Below are 19,699 nucleotides of genomic sequence, written 5' to 3' on the forward strand. Positions count from 1 at the left end.
TGGGGAGGGAGGGTTTCTTTTGGTTTATGACCCATTTTTGTCAGTAATTCTGACCTTCCCATTTGTTATTCCAGTTCCAATTATTTTAATAAATCCCTGAAAACAGGGACACATTTGAACATCTCACTGGGTCCCCAACCAAACGGGTCCCTTTGCCTTCAGGCTGATGGATAATGGGTTTGTTTTCCTTCCTCACAGTTAACGTAGTGACCATCTACGTCCTGCTTTATAAAGATTGTGGATTGTCTCCATGTGTCAGACGTTACCTGGGGGCCATGGCAGCGGCGGATCTCCTGGTCATTATCCTCGACCTGATCCTGAGACACATTCCCATTGTTTATCGGCAACAGTTTTATTTCCTGAGGTCCGTCCCTGTGTGTAATATCCACACCGTCCTGCTTTATGCAGCCACTGACTGCTCTGTCTGGTTCACCGTCACTTTCACCTTTGATCGGTTTGTGGCCATTTGTTGCCAGAAGTTGAAAAGTAAATATTGCAGTGAGAAAACGGCGGCTGTGGTTCTGGGAGCAGTGACTGTGCTGAGCTGTTTAAAGGACATTTCCTGGTATTTTATGCTCACGGCTCGGTATCGGCTGTGGAACCGCCCCTGGTTTTGTGATGTAACAGACGCTGTTCGATCCTCCAGTGTCTGGGTCACAATCGAGTTCCTCCACCACATTCTAACCCCGGGGCTCCCTTTTATCCTGATTCTGCTGCTCAATGTTCTCACCGTCAGACACATTTTAGTGACCAGCAGAGCCCGCAGGAGACTCCGCGCTCACACCAATGGGGACGCTCAGTCTGACACTGAAATGAGAAACCGAAAAAAATCCATCATTTTACTGTTTGTGATCTCGACCAATTTCATCATGTTATGGTCAATGTTATTGCTGTATTCGATATGGAACCGGATATGGTGTATTGTGTATACCCCTGTGTATCTCCATCACTTTGTGCAGGAATTGGGCTTCATGCTGCAGCTCCTCAGTTGCTGCACAAACACCGCGATTTATGCCGTGACCCAGACTAAGTTCAGGCAGCAGCTGAAGAATGTGCTGAAATATCCCTTCACCCAAATCCATCCATCAATCAAATTCCCACATTAATCAATCCATCCGGGATTTTCTCATTTCAGTTCAGTTTCAGCGATGTCGCTATGGTAACAGACTGAGGGTAGCGCTGGTTTATCCGTCCTTATCCCACAGGGGGGGTTACAGGGACACATTTCAATGTTTCTCACAACTCAGGGGCCACTGAGAAAAAGCGCCATCGCACTGACTGTATCCATCACTTCCGTTTGTAAACAATAAAAATGTTCATAAAAGCTTGCCGAGCAGCAGAGTGACCGATGTTGTTGTGTGTCTTTGTGTTGGAGGAGGAGAAAGTGAGGTCTGCAGATGCTGGAGATCAGAGCTGGAAATGTGTTGCTGGAAAAGCGCAGCAGGTCAGGCAGCATCCAGGGAACAGGAGAATCGACGTTTCGGGCATAAGCCCTTCTTCAGGAATGTTGGAGAAGCTGAGCTGGAGAGAGACAGACTTAGCCACAAGTCCTGGTCCACAGGTAAGGGGAGGGCAACGCGCCCTGAGCTCAGGAGTTAGGCTTAATTCACTCTATTACTGGTTTCATCCCTGTGTACCCACTGCCCCCATTCAAATGCTGACTTCAACAGAATTCATCTCTCTCTCTCTTTGTCCCAACACCGCCATGCTTCCCGCCCACGCTCACAATTTCCCTCTGTGTCTCTATCTCTCCTCCCGAAATTTACACAGTTTATACAGACAGCGATAGCGGGGGAGCGTTTAGGAGAGTGAGTGTGATGGTGTGGAAGTGTGGAGGAGAATGCGAGTGATGGTGGGGGAGTTTTTAGGAGAGTGAGCGTGACGGTGCGTGAGTTTGCAGGAGTGTGAGTGCGAGGGCGGGGCAGTGTGCAGGAGAGTGATTGTGACGGAGTGGGAGTGTGCAGGACAATGTGTGTGATGGTGTGAGAGTGTGTAGGAGTGTGAGTGTGATGGCGTGGGTGTGTGTAGGAGATGGAGTGTGACAGTGGGGGAGTGTGTAGGAGAGTGAGAGTGACAGTGGAGAATGTTAGGAGAGTGAGTGTGACGGTGTGGGAGTATAGGACAGTGAGTGTGACGGTGTGCGAACTTGCAGGAGAAGGAGTGTGACGTTGCGGGAGTGCATCGGAGAGTGAGTGTAATGGTGTGTGAATATGTAGGAGGTGAGTGTGATGGTGTGGGAGTGTAGGAGAGTGAGTGTGACAGTGTGGCAGAGTGTAGGAGAGTAAGTGCGGTGGTGTGTAGGAGAGGGTGTGACAGTGAGAGAGCGTGTAGGAGAGAGAGTGTGACAGTGTGGCAGAGTGTAGGAGAGTAAGTGCGATGGTGGGGCAGTGTGTAGGAGAGGGTGTGACAGTGAGAGAGCGTGTAGGAGAGAGAGTGTGACAGTGTCGGAGTGTGTAAGAGAGTGAATGTGATAGTAGGGGAGTGTGCAGGAGGGTGAGTGTGACAGTATGGGAGTGTGTAGGCGAGTGAGTATGACAGTATCGGAGTGTGTAGGAGAGTGACCGTGACGGTTAGGGTGTGTGCCAGAGAGTGAACGTGATGGTGGCAAATTGTGTAGGAGAGTGAGGGTGATGGTGTGAGAGTGTGTAGGAGTCTGAGTGTGACGGTGTGTGAGTATGTAGGAGAGTGAGTGCGACAGTGTCGGAGTGTGTAGGAGAGTGGGGGTGACAGCGTGAGAGTGTGTTGGAAAGGGAGGGTGATGGTGTGAGAGTGGAAAGGAGAGTGAAAGTGTCAGTGGGGGAGTGTGCAGGTGACACAGCGTGACGGTGTGAGAGTGTGTAGGAGATTGAGAGTGACAGTCAGGAGTTGTGTGGGAGAGTAGTGTCAGAGTGTGTAGGAAAGTGAGGTTGACGGTGTTGAATTTGTAGGAGAGTGAGGGTGACAATGTGAGAGTGTGTAGGAAAGTGAGGGTGATGGTGTGGGAGTGTGTAGGTGAGTGAGCGTGAAAGTGGGGGAGTTTGCAGGTCATAGAGCTTGACGGTGTGAAAGTGTGTAAAAGAGTGAGCAGGATGGTGGACCAGTGGGCACGATAGTGAGAGTGACGGTGTGGGAGTGTGTGGGAGAATGAGCGTGACGGTGGGGGAGTGTGTAGATGAGTGAGTGTGACAGTGTGGGAGTGTGTAGGAGAGCGAGTGTGACGGTGGGGGAGTGTGTAGGAGAGTGAGTGTGACAGTGTGGGAGTGTGTAGGAGAGCGAGTGTGACGGTGGGGGAGTGTGTAGGAGAGCGAGTGTTACGGTGTGGTGGTATGTAGGATAGTGAGTGTGACAGTGGGGGAGTGTGTAGGAGAGTGAGTGTGAGGGGATGGGAATGTGTAGGAGAGTGAGAGTGATGGTTAGACAGTGTTTAGGAGTGTGAGAATGACTGTGTGGGGGTGTACAGGAGAGTGAGCGTGATGGTGTGGGAGTGTTTAGGAGAGTGAGCGTGACAGAGGGGGAGTGTGTGGGAGAGTGCGTGTGACATTGTCGGAGTCTGTCGGAGAGTGAGTGTGATGGTATGGGAGTGTGTAGGAGAGTGAGCATGACTGTGTGGGGGTGTGTACGAGAGTGAGTGTGACGGTGGGGGAATGTGTAGGTGTAGGAGATTGAGAGTGACAGTTGGGGATTGTGTAGGAGAGTGAGTGTGACGGTGTGGGATTGTGTGGGAGATTGAGACTGAAGGTGTGGGAATGTGTGGGGGAGTGAGTGTGACAGTGTCGGAGTGTGTAGGAAAGTGAGAATGACGGTGTGGAAGTGTGTAGGGGAGTGAGGGTGATGGCGTGAGAGCGTGTAGAAGAGTGAGCGGGATGGTGGGCCAGTGTGTAGGAGACTGAGAGTGACGGTGTGGGAGCGTGTAGCAGAGTGAGTGTGACTCTGGGGGAATGAGTAGAAGAGTGAGTGTGATGGTGTGTGAGTGTGTAGGAGAGTGAGTCTGACGATGGGGGAATTTGTAAGAGAGTGAGTGAGAGTGTGTGGGAATGTATAGGAGATTGAGAGTGATGGTGGGGGAGTGTGTCGGAGTGTGAGAGTAACGGTGTGGGGTGGTGTAGGAGAGTAAGCGTGATGATGGGGGAGTCTGTGGGAGAGTCTGTGTGACATTGCCGGAGTGTGTAGGAGAGAGAGTGTGACAGTGGGGAAATGTGTAGGAGAATGAGCATGACAATGGAGGAGTGTATAGGAGAGCGAGTGTGACGGTGTGGGAGAATGTAAGAGAACGAGTGTGAATGTGTGGTGGTGTGCTGGAGAGTGAGTGTGACGGTGGGCGAGTGTGCAGGAGAGTGAGAGTGACGATGTGGGAGTGCGTAGGATTGTGAGTGTGACAGTGCTGGAGAGTGTAGGCGAGTGAGTGTGACGGTGGGGGAGTGTGTAGTAGAGTGAGTGTGAGAGGGTGTGAATGTGTAGCAGAGTGAGAGTGACGGTGTGGGAGTATATAGGAGAGTGAGCGTGATGGTGGGGGAGTGTGTAGGAGATTGAGTGTGAGGGTGTGGGAATGTGTAGGAGAGTGAGAGTGACATTGGGGGACTGTGTCGGAGTGTAAGAGTAACAGTGTGAGGTGCTGTAGGAGAGTGAGCAAGATGGTGTAGTGGTGTGTAGGAGAGAGAGCGTGACAGTGGGGGAGTGTGTGGGACAGTGTGTGTGGCATTGTCGGAGTGTGTAGGAGAGTGAGTGTGACGGTGGGGAAATGTGTAGGTGAGTGAGAGTGATGGTGCGGGAGTGTGTCGGAGTGTGAAAAGTGAGTGGGACGGTGGGCCAGTGTGTAGGATAGTGAGAGTGATGGCATGGGAGTGTGTGGGAGAGTGAGTATGATGCTGGGGGAGTGCCTAGGAGAGTGAGTGTGATGGGGTGAGTGTGGTGGAGAATGTGTGTGATTGTGGTGGAGTTTGTAGGCGAGTGAGTGTGAGGTTGTGGGCATGTGTAGGTGAGTGAGAGTGACGGTGTGGTAGTGTGTAGGGGTGTCAGTGTGATGTTGTGGCATTGTGTAGGAGAGTGAGAGTGACGGTGTGGGATTGCGTGGGAGATTGAGAGTGACAGTGTCGGAGTGTGTAGGAAAGTGTTGGTGATGGTGTGGGAGCATGTAGGGAGAGCGAGTGCGATGGTGTGGTGGTGTGCAGGAGAGTGAGCGTGATGGTGGGCGAGTGTGCAGGAGAGTGAGAGTGACAATGTGGGAGTGCGTAGGATTGTGAGTGTGACAGTGCTGGAGAGTGTAGGCGAGTGAGTGTGACGGTGGGGGAGTGTGTAGTAGAGTGAGTGTGAGAGGGTGGGAATGTGTAGGAGAGTGAGGGTGGGGGAGTGTGCAGGAGTGTGGGAATGATGGTGTGGGCGTGTGTAGGAGAGTGAGTCGGATGGTGTGGGAGTGTGTAGGAGAGTGAGGGTGACGGTGTGAGAGTGTGCAGAATGCTGGGACAGTGTGTAGGATAGTGAGAGCGAAGGTGTGGGAGTGTGTCACAGAGTGAGTATGACGGGGTGAGTGTGTAGGAGAGTGAGTGACAGTGGGGGAGTTTGTAGGAGAGTGAGTGTGAGGGTGTGGGAATGTGTAGGAGAGTGAGAGTGACGGTGGGGGAGTGTGTAGGGGTGTGACACTGACGTTGTCGGATTGTGTAGGAGAGTGAGAGTGACATTGTGGGATTGTGTGGGAAATTGAGAGAGACAGTGTCAGAGTGTGTAGGAAAGTGTGGGTGACGGTGTGGGAGTGTGTAGAAGATTGAGAGTGACGGTGTAGGAGTGTTTAGGAGTGTGAGAGTGACGTTGTTGGATTGTGTAGGATAGTGAGAGTGATGGTGTGGGAGTGTGTAGGAGAGTGAGTGTAACGCTGGAGGAGTGCATAGGAGAGTGAGTGTGAGGGTGTGGGAATGCGTTGGTGAGTGTGAGTGACGGTGGGGGAGTGTGAGGGTGTGGGAGTCCGTAGGAAAGTGAGGGTGATTGTGTGGATGTGTGTAGAGAGTGAGGATGACGGTGTGAGAATGTGTAGGGGAGTGAGCAGGATGGTGGGCCAGTGTGTAGGATAGTGAGAGTGACGGTGTATGAGTGTATGGCAGAGTGAGTGTGACGCTGGGGAGTGAGTAGGAGAGTGAGTGTGACGGGGGAGTGTTTATAAGAGAGAGTGTGACGCTGGGAGAGTTTGTAGGAGAGTGAGTGTGAGGGTGTGGAAATGTGTAGGAGAGTGTGAGTGTCGGTGGGGGAGTGTGTAGGAGTGAGAGAGTGATGGTGTGGGGGTGTGTAGGAGAGTAAGTGTGACGGTGTGGGAGTGTGTAGGAGAGTGAGCGTGACGGTGTGGGAATGTGTGGGAGAGTGAGTGTGACGGTGGGGTAATGCGTAGGAGAGTGAGAGTGACAGTGGAAGAGTGTGTAGGAGAGCGAGTGTGACGGTGGGGGAGTGTGCAGGAGACTGAGACTGATGATGGGGAGTGTGTAGGAGAGTGAGTGTGACAGTGTTGGAGGGAGTAGGCGAGTGAGTGTGACGGTGGGAGAGTGTGTAGTAGAGTGAGTGTGAGTGGGTGGGAATGTGTAGAGAGTGAGAGTGAGGGTGTGGGAGTGTGTAGGAGAGTGAGTGTGACTCTGGGGGAGTGTGTAGAAGAGTGAGTATGACAGTGTGTGAGTGTTGGAGAGTGAGAGTGACGATTTGAGAATTTGTAGGACAGTGAGTGTGAGGGTGTGGGAATGTGTAGGAGAGTGAGAGTGACGGTGGGGGAGTGTGTCGGAGTGTGAGAATAACGGTGTGGGGTGGTGTAGGAGAATGAGCGTGATGGTGGGGGAGTCTGTGGGAGAGTGTGTGTGACACTGTCAGAATGTGTAGGAGAGTGAGTGTGACAGTGGGGAGTGTGTGGGAAAGTGTGTGTGACATTGTCGGAGTGTGTAGGCGAGTTAGTGTGATGGTGGGGAAATGTTTAGGAGCGTCAGCATGACAGTGCAGGAGTGTGTAGGAGAGCCAGAGTGACGGTGTGGTGGTGTGTAGGAGAGTGAGCGTCACAGTGGGCGAGTGTGCAAGAGATTGAGACTGAAGATGGGGAGAGTGTGTAGGAGAGTGAGTGTGACAGTATTGGAGAGTGTAGGCAAGTGAGAGTGATGATGGGGGAGTGTATAGGAGAGTGAGAGTGACATTGTGGGATTGTGTAGGAGAGTGAGAGTGACATTGTGGGATTGTGTAGGAGAGTGAGGGTTTTATCAAAAATCTTTCTGAAAATCCAATCGTATTGCATTGATTGCTTCCCCATAATTGTGCTAAAGGGCACTTTCTCAAATATGATTCCCAATTCATAAATCTCTGTTGACTTTGTCTATGTCCATCACATGCAATTCCAATACTTTCTCCAAACTGTTTAGTTGCTAAATACATGCTATTCCCTTTTTCTCATCAGACTAAAGGTTCTTATTATTGCCAGGAAGCTTTTCTTTTTGTTTTGTCTTCTTCTGTGCAGTTTTAACTGAAGTAGTTGCTCCATAGGTGTGTAATTTCTCTGTCCTCAATTCTCTGGTATCAGACTGTAAGAACCTTGCACCTTCTTTCCCTTAATTTTGCCATTGACATATTTTCAGATGATATTACAAGTTCACTCTTATAATCCTTGTTATTATACTCTTCAGAAAAGCATCAATTCCTATCTTAAGCTGCTCAATGATTGACCTCCCACATCCATGCATCAGAATTACAGCACGATCTACATTAGCCCTACTTTCTGACACAAGACCCGTAGCCGTGAATCTTATGGCATTTCAAGTGCACAACCATGTATTTTTTAATGGTTGTGATGTTACCCGTGACATCTTCCCTCTCAGGAAGTGCATACATGACCCCAACAACCAATGGGTTAAAAAAACCCCTCAAATCCTCTCTAAACCTCAAACCCTTCACTTTAAAAGTCTGCTCCATCGTTCTTGGTCCTTTCACTAATCGGAACAGCTACTGTCTGTTCCAACTGTCTGTACCCCTCGTAATCCTATCCTTCTGAATCACGGCCCCCTCAGCCTTCTCTGCTCCAAAGTAAATAACCCAAGATAATCCAGCCTCTCTCCATAGATGATATGATCCATCCCAGGAAACATCCTGGTGAATCTCCTCTGCATCTCGTCCAGAACAATCACATCCTTCCTGTAATGTGGCTCACAGAACTCCAAATAGTATTCCAACCTGGCCAAACCAAAGTTCCATATAGCTCTTATAATCTGTGCCTCGATGAATAAAGGCTATATTTACGGTCCCCTACGTGTTCTCAAATTACGCATTAACCTGTTTACTCACATTCAGGGATGTGTGGAGAAGCACGCTCTGAGATTCCTAGTGTGCTGTCATTCATTGAGTCCTCCCCTGTCTGGTTCCTTCTTCCAAAGTGCATCACCTCCTATTTATCAGAGTTACATTCCATCTGCCATTGATCTGACTATCTGACTATTCCATCCGTATCTTCCTGTAACACAAGGCCTTCCTCCTCACTGCCAACCACCCGGCCAATCTTTGTGTCAAACAAAAATTTACTTATCACACTCCTCTCCACCTCCCTCTATATTCACAGTCGCATCATTTATGAATACCACAAATGATAAGGTTAAAAATCACACAACACCAGGTTATAGTCCAACAGGTTTATTCTGAGGCACTAGCTTTCGAAACGCTGCTTCTTCATTCGGTGGTTGTGCGCTTCGAAAGCTTGCGCTTCTGAATAAACCTGTTGGACTATAATCTGGTGTTAACTTGCTTACCCCATTCCAACACCGGCACCTCCGAATCACAAATAATAAGGAACTGATCCCTATGGTACACCATTGGACACTGGCCTCCAGTCACACAAACAGCCTTTTTTAGATTAGATTAGATTACATTACAGTGTGGAAACAGGCCCTTCGGCCCAACAAGTCCACACCGACCCGCCAAAGCGTAACCCACCCATACCCCTACATTTACCCCTTACCTAACACTGCAGGCAATTTAGCATGGCCAATTCACCTGACCTGCACATCTTTGGACTGTGGGAGGAAACCGGAGCACCCGGAGGAAACCCACGCAAACACGGGGAGAACGTGCAAACTCCACACAGTCAGCCGCCTGAGTCAGGAATTGAACCCGGGTCTCTGGCGCTGTGAGGCAGCAGTGCTAACCACTGTGCCACCGTGCCACCCACACCACTACCTTCTACCACTACCCTCTGTCTCCTAACACTTAGTTGATTTGGATGCAACTTGGCAAGTCACTAATGAGCTCTACCTGTTCCCTGGTTAATATTTTATGCTTGTAACACTTGAAGAATATCTGGGGATTGACCCTAATCTTGCCTGCCAGCAGGTTTCCATGCCCCTGTGTTAGTCAGTCCCATCTGCGTGCCGAATTTCCTCCTTATTGCAGTCTTAAATGGTCTGTTATGCATCCTTCCATTGAATGTGGATTAGACAGCCAGGGAAGCATTCTGTTAATTTCCAACTTGTCATATGCTTATGAATTTTATAAATTTCACTGTGACCCAACTCTCATTCTTTGAAACTGTAGAGAAAACAGCCCGAGTTTCTGCATCAGGCAATCTCGCCATCTGTGGGATTAATCTGGACAATGTCCATCGCACTTCCTCTGTGGTCAGTATTTTCTTTCTTAGATTGGATCACCAACACTGCATACAATACTCCAGGGACAGTCTCACCAACATGCTTTGAAACTGCTTCAACATGTCTTAACATCTATGTTCTGACTCCCTTAAATGAACGTGAACCAAACTAACTTTCCACTTACATATATTCCTCAAAGTTCCCTTCACATTCATTGCATTTACGAACTCATTGTTTGAGTTCTGATAGAAAGCCTTCTGAAAAATCCAAAATATGCTATTTCTACTGGTTCCCCATATCTATGCTGTAAGAAACAACTTGAAACAATTCCGAAGTTAATCAAGCATGATTTCACTGTCAGAAATACATACAGATTATCTCCATTGTTGCTGTTAATGTCTAAATGACAAAAATCTCATCCTGTGTAATAGACTCCAACAGTTTTCCTGCAGATGTCAAGTTAATTGGTCTGCAGTTCTCCACACTATGTCTTCTTCCCTTTGTAGCTGTTTGAATCCATTCCATTCATCTACCCACCATGCTTGGATCACATTTACTACCTTCAATTTATCTACAATGGCTTCCGGTCACTGCAGAATGCACAGGAAAATAAAACAGTTATTGACAATGCAATTGATACTTCTTTTGGTGATTTATTTCTGACATTTTGATAAGAAGTACATCTGTTTCGTCAGACTTAGCAATGCTCAATCCAGCCACATGTTCAAGTACTACCTTGTTACTGATATGAATTGCTTTTATGTCTTTTGTTCTACAAGCCCTATATGATCAGTTGGTATTTAGATTAGATTAGATTACATTACTGACAGTGTGGAAACAGGCCCTTCGGCCCAACAAGTCCACACCGACCCGCCGAAGCGTAACCCACCCATACCCCTACATTTACCCCTTACCTAACACTACGGGCAATTTAGTATGGCCAATTCACCTGACCTGCACATTTTTGGACTGTGGGAGGAAACCGGAGCACCCGGAGGAAACCCACGCATAGATGGGCATGTCGCCCACGCCCATCTATGGGTGATTTTCTGGGTACTCCTCCATGAAGACAGATGCAAAGTAACTGGTTATTTTCTCAGCCACTTCCCTGTTCTCCACAATGAGCTCTCCTCTCCCGATTACAAATTTCCACATTTGACCTTGCTTTTATTTTGTTTCCTTTGAAATATAGATCGCAAATTGATGCAGTCTTTGTTTTCCTGTTTGTTAGCATGTATGTTCTCTTTTTGATTTCCTTATCAGTTTCATGGCCCTCTTTTTCTGGGTCATCAATTTCTGAGAATTCTCAGGTTTCCACAATATCTGGAATTCTTCTGATGTCACTTCCTATGATTAATATATTTTCAAATTTGTGATGTTAACCACCATTAAGTCACTGTCCCTTTCTTTTGTGTTTGTACCTGAAATAAATAGACGTATTTTTCAGACTTTGCAGTATTTCTATAAATCTCCTGGTCCTGACCAGCTATATTCAGGAACACTGCAGGAGGACAGAGAAGAAATTACAGGCCTTGCTGATATCTTTACATCATCGCTGGCCAACGGTTGAGATCCCGGAAGACTGGGGGGTAGCGAATGCTGTGCCCTTATTGAAGAAGGGCTTCAAAGAAAAATCTGGGGACTATTGACCAGTAAATCTAAAATCTAATGAGTACATTACTTGAAAAGATGCTGAGAGATAAGATATACATGCACATAGAAAGTCAGGGTGTGATTAGGAGCAAGTTTAGAATGGTGCTGGAAAAGCACAGCAGGTCAGGCTGCATCCGAAGAGCAGGAAAACCAACGTTTCAGGCAAAAGCCCATCATCAAATTCAGCACGGCTTTGTGCATGAGAGATCATGGCTCACAAATTTGATCGAATTCTTTGATGATGTGACCAGCAGCGTCGAGGAGGGCAGGGTGGTATACGTAGTCTTTCTGGATTTCGGTAAGGTCTTCAATAAGGTTTCACATGGTACGCTGCTCTGGAAGGTTAGATCGCATGGAACTGAGGGAAAGCTGGCAAATTAGATACAAAATTGGATTGATAGTGGGAAGCAGGTAGTGTAATACCTGAAGGAAGCTTGTGAGACTGGAGCCCTGTGACCAGTGGAATGCCTCAGGGGTCAGTGCAAGGACCACGGCATATTAAATAGATCTATGATTTAGATTAGAATGTACAGGCATAGTTTGCAAGTTTGAAGATGATACTAAAATAAGCAGCATCATGGAGAGTGGGGAAGGTTATCAGAAATTTCAGAAATTACAGCAATTATTTCCCATGCCCCTAACTCTGCAGGGGCATGGGAACCCAGATTGTAGCTTCAGGGTGCAGGGCCTGGAGTGTAGGGAGGTTAGGAACATGGCATCAATTTCAAAGGAGGGTGCCTGTAAACAGGAAAGTGGTTTGAAGTGTGTATACTTCAATGCAAGAAGTATACGAAATAAGGTAGGTGAACTTGCAGCGTGGGTTGGTACCTGGGACTTCGATGTTGTGGCTATTACGGAGACATGGCTAGAACAGGGACAGGATTGGCTGTTGCAGGTTCCAGGATTTAAATGTTTTAGTAGGGTCAGAGGTGGGGGTAAAAGAGGGGGAGGTGTGGCATTGCTTGTCAAAGATAGTATTACAGTGGTGGAAAGGATGATGGATGAGGACTTGCCATCTGAGGTAGTTTGGGCTGAGGTTAGGATTGGAAAGGTGAGGTCACCCTGTTAGGAGTCTTTTACAGGCCTCCTAATAGTCCTAGAATCATTGAAGAAAGGATAGGGAAGGTGATTCAGGAGATGAGTGACAGTAATAGGGTGGTTGTTATGGGGGACTTTAACTTTCCTGATATTCATTGGGAAAGCTATAGCTCAAGTTCGTTAGATGGGTCAGTGTTTGTTCAATATGTGCAGGAGAGTTTCCTGACACAATATGTAGACAGGCCAACAAGAAGTGAGGCCATACTGGATTTGGTTCTGGGTAACGAACCAGGCCAGGTGTTAGAATTAGAGGTAGGTGAGCACTTTGGGGATAGTGACCATAATTCGGTGATTTTTACTCTCGTGATGGAGAGGGATAAGTGTGTACTACAGGGCAAGAGTTATAGCTGGGGTCAGGGAAATTATGATGCGGTGAGGCATGACTTAGGATGTGTGGCTTGGAAAAGTAGACTCCAAGGCAAGAGTGTAAATGATATGTGGAGCTTGTTCAAGGAGCAACTATTGAGTGTCCTTGATAATTATGTACCTGTCAGGCAGGGAGGAAAGGGTCGTGCGAGGGAGCCGTGGTTTAATAAGGAATTGGAATCCCTTGTTAAATGGAAGAGGGCGGCCTATCTCAAGATGAGACGTGAAGGTTCAATTGGGGCGATTGAGAGTTATAGGGTAGCCAGGAAGGACCTGAAGAGAGAGCTAAGAGCAGCAAGGAGGGGACATGAAAGGTCCTTAGTCGGTAGGATTAGGGAAAACCCTAAGGCTTTCTATAGGTATGTTAGGAATAAAAGAATGACTAGGGTAGGAATAGGTCCAGTCAAGGATAGTAATGGGAAGTTGCGTGTGGAGGCGGAAGAGATTGGGGAGACACTGAATGAATACGTTTCTTCAGTATTTACTCAGGAACAGGGCATTGTCGTCGATGTGAATACTGAGTCACAAATAAGTAGAATGGATGGCTTTGAGGTATGTAGAGAAGAGGTGTTGGAAATCCTGGAAAAGGTGAAAATAGATAAGTCCCCTGGGCCTGATGGCATTTATCCTAGGATTCTCTGGGAAGCAAGGGAGGAGATTGCAGAGCCATTGGCCTTGATTTTTATGTCCTCTTTGTCTACAGGAGTAGTGCCAGAAGACTGGAGGATAGCAAATGTGGTTCCCTTGTTCAAAAAGGGGAGTAGGGATAACCCTAGTAACTATAGGCCGGTGAGTCTCACTTCTGTTGTGGGCAAAGTCTTAGAGAGAATTGTAAGGGATAGGATTTATGCACATCTGGATAGGAATAATGTGATCAAGGATAGTCAGCATGGTTTTGTGAAGGGCAGGTCGTGCCTCACAGACCTTATTGAATTCTTTGAAAAGGTGACGAAGGAGGTTGATGAGGGGAAAGCGGTAGATGTGGTATATATGGATTTTAGTAAGGCGTTTGATAAGGTTCCCCATGGTAGGCTACTGCAGAAAATACGGAGATATGGCATTGAGGGTGAGTTGGAGGTTTGGATTAGGAATTGGCCGGATGGAAGAAGACAGAGGGTAGTAGTTGATGGCAAAGTTTCTTCATGGAGTGCCGTCACTAGCGGTGTTCCGCAAGGATCTGTTTTGGGACCATTGCTGTTTGTCATTTTTATAAATGACCTGGAAGAGGGGTTAGAAGGTTGGGTGAGCAAGTTTGCGGATGATACGAAAGTCGGAGGAGTTGTTGACAGTGAGGAAGGATGTGGCAGGTTACAGCAGGATATAGAGAAGCTGCAGAGCTGGGCAGAAAGGTGGCAAATGGAATTCAATGTAGCTAAGTGTGAGGTGATTCACTTTGGGAAGAATAACAAAAAGATGGGGTACTGGGCTAATGGTCGGATACTTGGTAGTGTGGATGAGCAGAGGGATCTTGGTGTCCATGTACACAGATCTCTGAAATTAGCCACCCAGGTAAATAGTGCGGTGAGGAAGGCATATGGCGTACTGGCTTTTATTGGTAGAGGAATTGAGTTCCGGAGTCCTGAGGTCATGATGCAGTTGTATAAGACTCTGGTGCGGCCGCATCTGGAATATTGTGTGCAGTTTTGGTCGCCATACTTTTGGAAGGATGTGGAGGCACTGGAACGGGTGCAGAGGAGGTTTACCAGGATGTTGCCTGGTATGGAAGGAAGATCGTACGAGGAAAGACTGAGACACTTGGGGCTGTTTTCATTGGAGAAAAGAAGGTTTAGGGGTGACTTGATTGAGGTGTACAAGATGATTAGGGGGTTAGATAGGGTTGACAGTGTGAACCTTTTCCCGCGTATGGAGTCGGGTATTACAAGGGGGCATAGCTTTAAATTAAGGGGGGGTAGATATAGGACTGAAGTTAGGGGTAGGTTCTTCACTCAGCGAGTCGTAAGTTCATGGAATGCCCTGCCAGTAGCAGTGGTGGACTCTCCCTCTTTATGGGCATTTAAGCGGGCATTGCATAGGTATATGGAGGATAGTGGGTTAGTATAGGTTAGGTGGGCTTGGATCGGCGCAACATCGAGGGCCAAAGGGCCTGTACTGCGCTGTATTCTTCTATGTTCTATGTTCTATTTGTTCAGCTGGGGAAGTGGGGCAAGAAATACAGATAAGTGTAAGCTCTTGCATTTTTGAAAGTCAAATCAAGATCAGAGTTTCATGATGAATGGTTGAGTCTGAAGGCGTGTAGTGGAACAGAGGGACCCCGGAATTCAGGTGCATGATTCTCTGAAAGTTGATTTAGAGGTAAACAGGGCAAGGAAGAGAGTTTTGGCACACTGGCCTTAATCAGTGTATATCACTGTGTATCGAACTTAGGGAGTTGCATTGCAGTTATACAGGACGCTGGTGTTGCTATACTTGTAGCGTTATGTTCAGTTTTGTTCACTTTGCTGTAGAAAGGATTTTATTAAACTGGAAGGAGTACAGAAGAAATTTACAAGGATGTTGCCAAGGACTCAATGGTCTGAGTTATTGGGAGAGGTTGGACAAGCTAGGACTTTTTACTTTAGAGTATATGAGACTGAGAGGTGATCTGATGGAAGTGTATAAGATCATGGAAAACATGGATAGAGTGAACGCACACAGTCTTTTTTCCCCAGGGTTTGACAATCCCGGACAAGAGGGCATCAGTTTAAGGTCAGAGGGGAAAGAATAAAAGGCAAGCTGAGGGGCAATGTTTTTACATAAAGGCTGGTACGCATATGGAATGAGCTGCCAGTGGAAGTGGGTGAGGCGGGTGCATTAACAACATTTAAGAGGCATTTGGGCAAACACAGCGATAGGAAAGGGCTAGAATGAAACGGAACAATGGCAGGGAATTGGGGTTAGCGTGGATGGATACTTTGGTCGAAATGGCCCAGTTTGGGCTGAAGGGGCTGTCTCCGTGCTGTCGGACTCTTTGTCTCTAACAACCATTGCTTGTCTCCCACTGAATGTCATATTGTACTTTTCCTATTCATTGGAGTGAACGTGAACCTCTAGCCTCTGGGCTTCCATGATGTTTGACTAGAATGTTCAAACATTCGATATTGTATGTAGATGCTGTGTAAAATATACCTTATTAATGCCACTATTCTTTAAAAGCTGCTTCAGAGCAAGGTTATTGATTAGTCATTCTGACCACACAACACCAAATCCGAAATAACCTGCTCTCTAGTTTGCTTCACAACATACTCTTCAACCGACCTCATACGCAGTTATGGAAGTTATTTTTCACAGCATGAGCAGTCACTTAGTTTACGCAGTTTAGATGCAACTTGATATCATCCAATAAGACGACAGTATCCAAGATACTTGCATATCTATTTTTCAGAGCAGAGATTTTCTGCTACCATTTTCGTTTTGATGTAGAACACACCCAATATTTGCATCTCCTTGCTATTTGTAAGCTCTACCTAAACTGATTCTGTGGAATCTGAGGGACAGGGTTTGTGGTGTTACTAGTGATAGACCTGTACAGGATATTTGGAGAGGCTCACCTCGACGCTGAGATGATCTGAAGAAATCTCCGTCAATAGAGGACAAGCATCAATATCCTCACCACTCTGTCAGGATAAGGGTCACCATATTATCTTTGCTCTCCCACACTCACTGTATATCTGATATAGGGTGGCACGGTGGCACAGTGGTTAGCACTGCTGCCTCACAGCACTAGAGACCCGGGTTCAATTCCCGCCTCGGGCTGTGCAAACTGTGTGGAGTTTGCACGTTCTCCCCGTGTCTGCGTGGGTTTCCTCCGGGTGCTCCGGTTTCCTCCCACAGTCCAAAGATGTGCAGGTCAGGTGAATTGACCATGCTAAATTGCCCGTAGTGTTAGGTAAGGGGTAAATGTAGGGGTATGGGTGGGTTGCGCTTTGGCGGGGCGGTGTGGACTTGTTGGGCCGAAGGGCCTGTTTCCACACTGTAAGTAATCTAATCTAGATAGCACCTACCCCCAGACAATCATCATGCCCTATCTTCAAATAAGGCTCAGACAGTATCACTCTCACTATTGAATTCAGCAACATTCTACCATCAATTTCTCTGTTACCTACGCAATACCCACCCCTCCAACACGCACACAATAATAATACCATATGGATTCAAAACTGTCGACTGATTCATTCCAGACACCTCACAATTTCCCCCACCTACACCAGCACTTACAGCAGGGAGACCCACTCCCACACTCCCTCCTTCCCTCCATTTCTCCCATTCCAGGAGAAACAGCCTGGAATAGGACAGAAAAGGCCAAGCCGAGTGGTAGAGTACCCAATATCCGTTCCCTCACACCCCCTTGCCCCAGCCATGTGCGGAGGACCCTGATACGAGACAGAGAGGACTGGGACGCCTTGTGCGGAGATTCTGAAACATCCACATCCCACCAAATGAGTAAGGAGCAATGCTCACTGAAAGACAATTCCCACTTTAAACTCATTGGCAGTTCCAAGGTCAGTCCTTTCACTCCCCCCAAAAAAGCACAGATACCTCACTGCACAGAATGCAGATACAGAAATACGCAGAAGTATTGGTAAACATCTCAATATACTAACACGCCGCAATACATACAAGGAGATAGGCATAAAAGCATGGAGAAACACACAGAGACATATACAATCACACACAAATAGACACAAATACAGAGAGAAATGCACTAACTGATACACTGATAACAAACACACACACACACCTTTGCATCATTAAGACACAAATCTATACGTTTTTGATTTATAAGGGGATCAAGGATTCCAGAGAGAAGGCAGAAGAATTAGGTTGAAATGCATATAAGGAATTTTTGATCGCAATTTCAGACTCGATGGGGGCCGAATGGCCTCCTTCTGCTCCTTTCTTTAATGCTCATGTGGTGTTATGCTATCATGTATTCTCTTCCTGAGACAGCGCCAGAGGCTGGGTTTGATACTTATTTGAATGGAAAGAGTCAGTGGGAATGTGGAACAGGTTTGGAGTCCAGAAAATTTATTCCGAATTATTGTGTCCTAATTTCAGAAACGAGGTGGTGATTTCATGTTAGGTTAACACAGTTTTAAAATAACGGGTCCTGCAATGAAATAAGAATGTCCCTTTCCCTTTAGTGTCATGCTATCTGTAGTGTCCTCATCCTCAGGGAGCAGTGAAGACTCGGTTGTTGAAGACATTTAAGGCTGAGCTCAACTGATATTTGCTGGACTAGAGAGTCAATGTTTATTGAGAACAGACAGGAGACGGATGGTCAGACACAATCAGATCAGCTATGAGCATTCTGAATGGTGGCGCTGAATGGCCAACTGATGCCCCTACCCCAAGTGCTGTTCCCTCAATCCACCCCTCGATGCGGTTAAAGAGATATACTGCTGTCCCTACCCTATGTGTTGTTTTCTCAATCCACACCTCGAGGCTGTTACAGAGATATACTGCTGCCCCACCCCATGTGCTGTTCTCTCAATCCACCATCGATGCGGTTAAAGAGATATACTGCTGTCCCTATGCCATGTGTTGTTTTCTCAATCCACACCTCGAGGCTGTTATAGAGATATACTGCTGCCCCACCCCATGTGCTGTTCTCTCAATCCACCATCGATGCTGTTACAGAGATAACCTGCTGCCCCATCCCTAATGTTGTTCACTCAATCCTGCCCTCGATACTGTTACAGAGATACACACCTGTCCCTACCCGATATGTTGTTCTCTCAATCCTCCCCTCGAGACTGTTACATAGACATACTGCTGCCGCTAACCTATGTGTTTTTCCCGCAATCCACCCCTCGATGCTGTTACAGAGATACACTGCAGGCCCTACCCCATGTGTTGTTCTCTCAGTGCGCTCCTCGATGTTGTTACAGAAGTAGACTGCTAGCCCTAGCCCATTTCTCATTCCCTCATTCCACCCCTCAAGGCTGTTACACAGATATACTGCTGTCCCTAACCCACGTGTTGTTCCCTCAAACCACCCCTCGATGCTGTTACAGAGATATACTGCTGCCACTATCGCAGGTATTGTTCCCTCCTTCCACTCCTCGATGCTGTCACAGAGATATACTGCTGTCCCTACTCCATGTATTGTTCCCTCAATCCATCCCTCGAGGCTGTCACAGAGATATACTCCTGTCCCTACTCCATTTGTTGTTCCCTCAATCCATCCTCGAGGCTATTACAGAGATATCCTTCTGCCCCATCGCTGATGTTGTTCTCTCAATCCTCCCCTCGATGCTGTTACAGCGATATACAGCAGTCCCTACCAGATATGTTGTTCTCTCAATCCTCCCCTCGAGACTGATACATAGATATATTGCTATCAATACTCAATGTGTTGTTCTCTCAATCCACCCCTCGAGGCTGCTACAGAAATATATTGCTGACCCTACCCCATGTGTTGTTCCCTCAATCCATCCTCGAGCCTGTTACAGAGATATACTGCTGTCCCTACCCCATGTGTTGTTCTCTCAGTGCGCCCCTCGATGCTGTTACAGGAATATACTTCTGGCCCTATCCCATGTGTTGTTCCCTCAATCCACACCTCGAGGCTGTTACAGAGATACACTGTTGGCACTGCCCCATGTGTTGTTCCCTCAGACCAGCCCTCGAGGCTGTTACAGAGATATACTGCTGTTCCTAACCCATGTGTTCTTCTCTCAATGCGCCCCTCGATGCTGTTACAGAAATATACTGCTGGCCGTAACCCATGTGTTGTTCACACAATCCACCCCCGAGGCTGTTACAGTGATATTCTGCTATCCCTACCCCATGCGCTACTCCCTCAATCCATCCTCGAGGCGGTTACAGAGATATACTGCTGTCCCTATCCCATGTGTTGTTCTCCCAATCCACCCCGGAGACTGTTACAGAGATATACTGCTGTCCCTACCCCATTTGTTGCTCTCTCAATCCACCCCCGAGGCTGTTACAATACATGGCACTATCGTATATATTGTAACCAAAATCCACACCTCGATGCTGTCCCAGAGATATACTGC

At 47.4% G+C, this 19,699-nt stretch overlaps 2 long non-coding RNA genes across 5 annotated transcripts in view; both read left to right on the top strand.

Annotated features, from left to right (window-relative positions):
* Positions 1–326, top strand: part of LOC148141961 (uncharacterized) — a 63,468-nt gene extending 63,142 nt beyond the window's left edge. For all 4 annotated transcript variants that reach the window (XR_015752254.1, XR_015752255.1, XR_015752256.1 and 1 more), the window contains exon 3: positions 199–326. This is a non-coding gene — a long non-coding RNA (uncharacterized LOC148141961). The remainder of the gene's footprint in view (positions 1–198) is intronic.
* Positions 327–1,377: 1,051 nt separating this feature from the next.
* LOC148141962 (uncharacterized) overlaps positions 1,378–19,699 on the top strand; it is a 153,207-nt gene continuing 134,885 nt past the window's right edge. The window contains exon 1 of the long non-coding RNA XR_015752258.1: positions 1,378–1,561. This is a non-coding gene — a long non-coding RNA (uncharacterized LOC148141962). The remainder of the gene's footprint in view (positions 1,562–19,699) is intronic.

The sequence above is a fragment of the Chiloscyllium plagiosum genome, unplaced genomic scaffold (assembly GCF_037043375.1).
Source record: "Chiloscyllium plagiosum isolate Xiang-an unplaced genomic scaffold, Cpla_swu_hap1 HiC_scaffold_31, whole genome shotgun sequence".
In the NCBI taxonomy this organism is placed as follows: Eukaryota; Metazoa; Chordata; class Chondrichthyes; order Orectolobiformes; family Hemiscylliidae; genus Chiloscyllium; species Chiloscyllium plagiosum.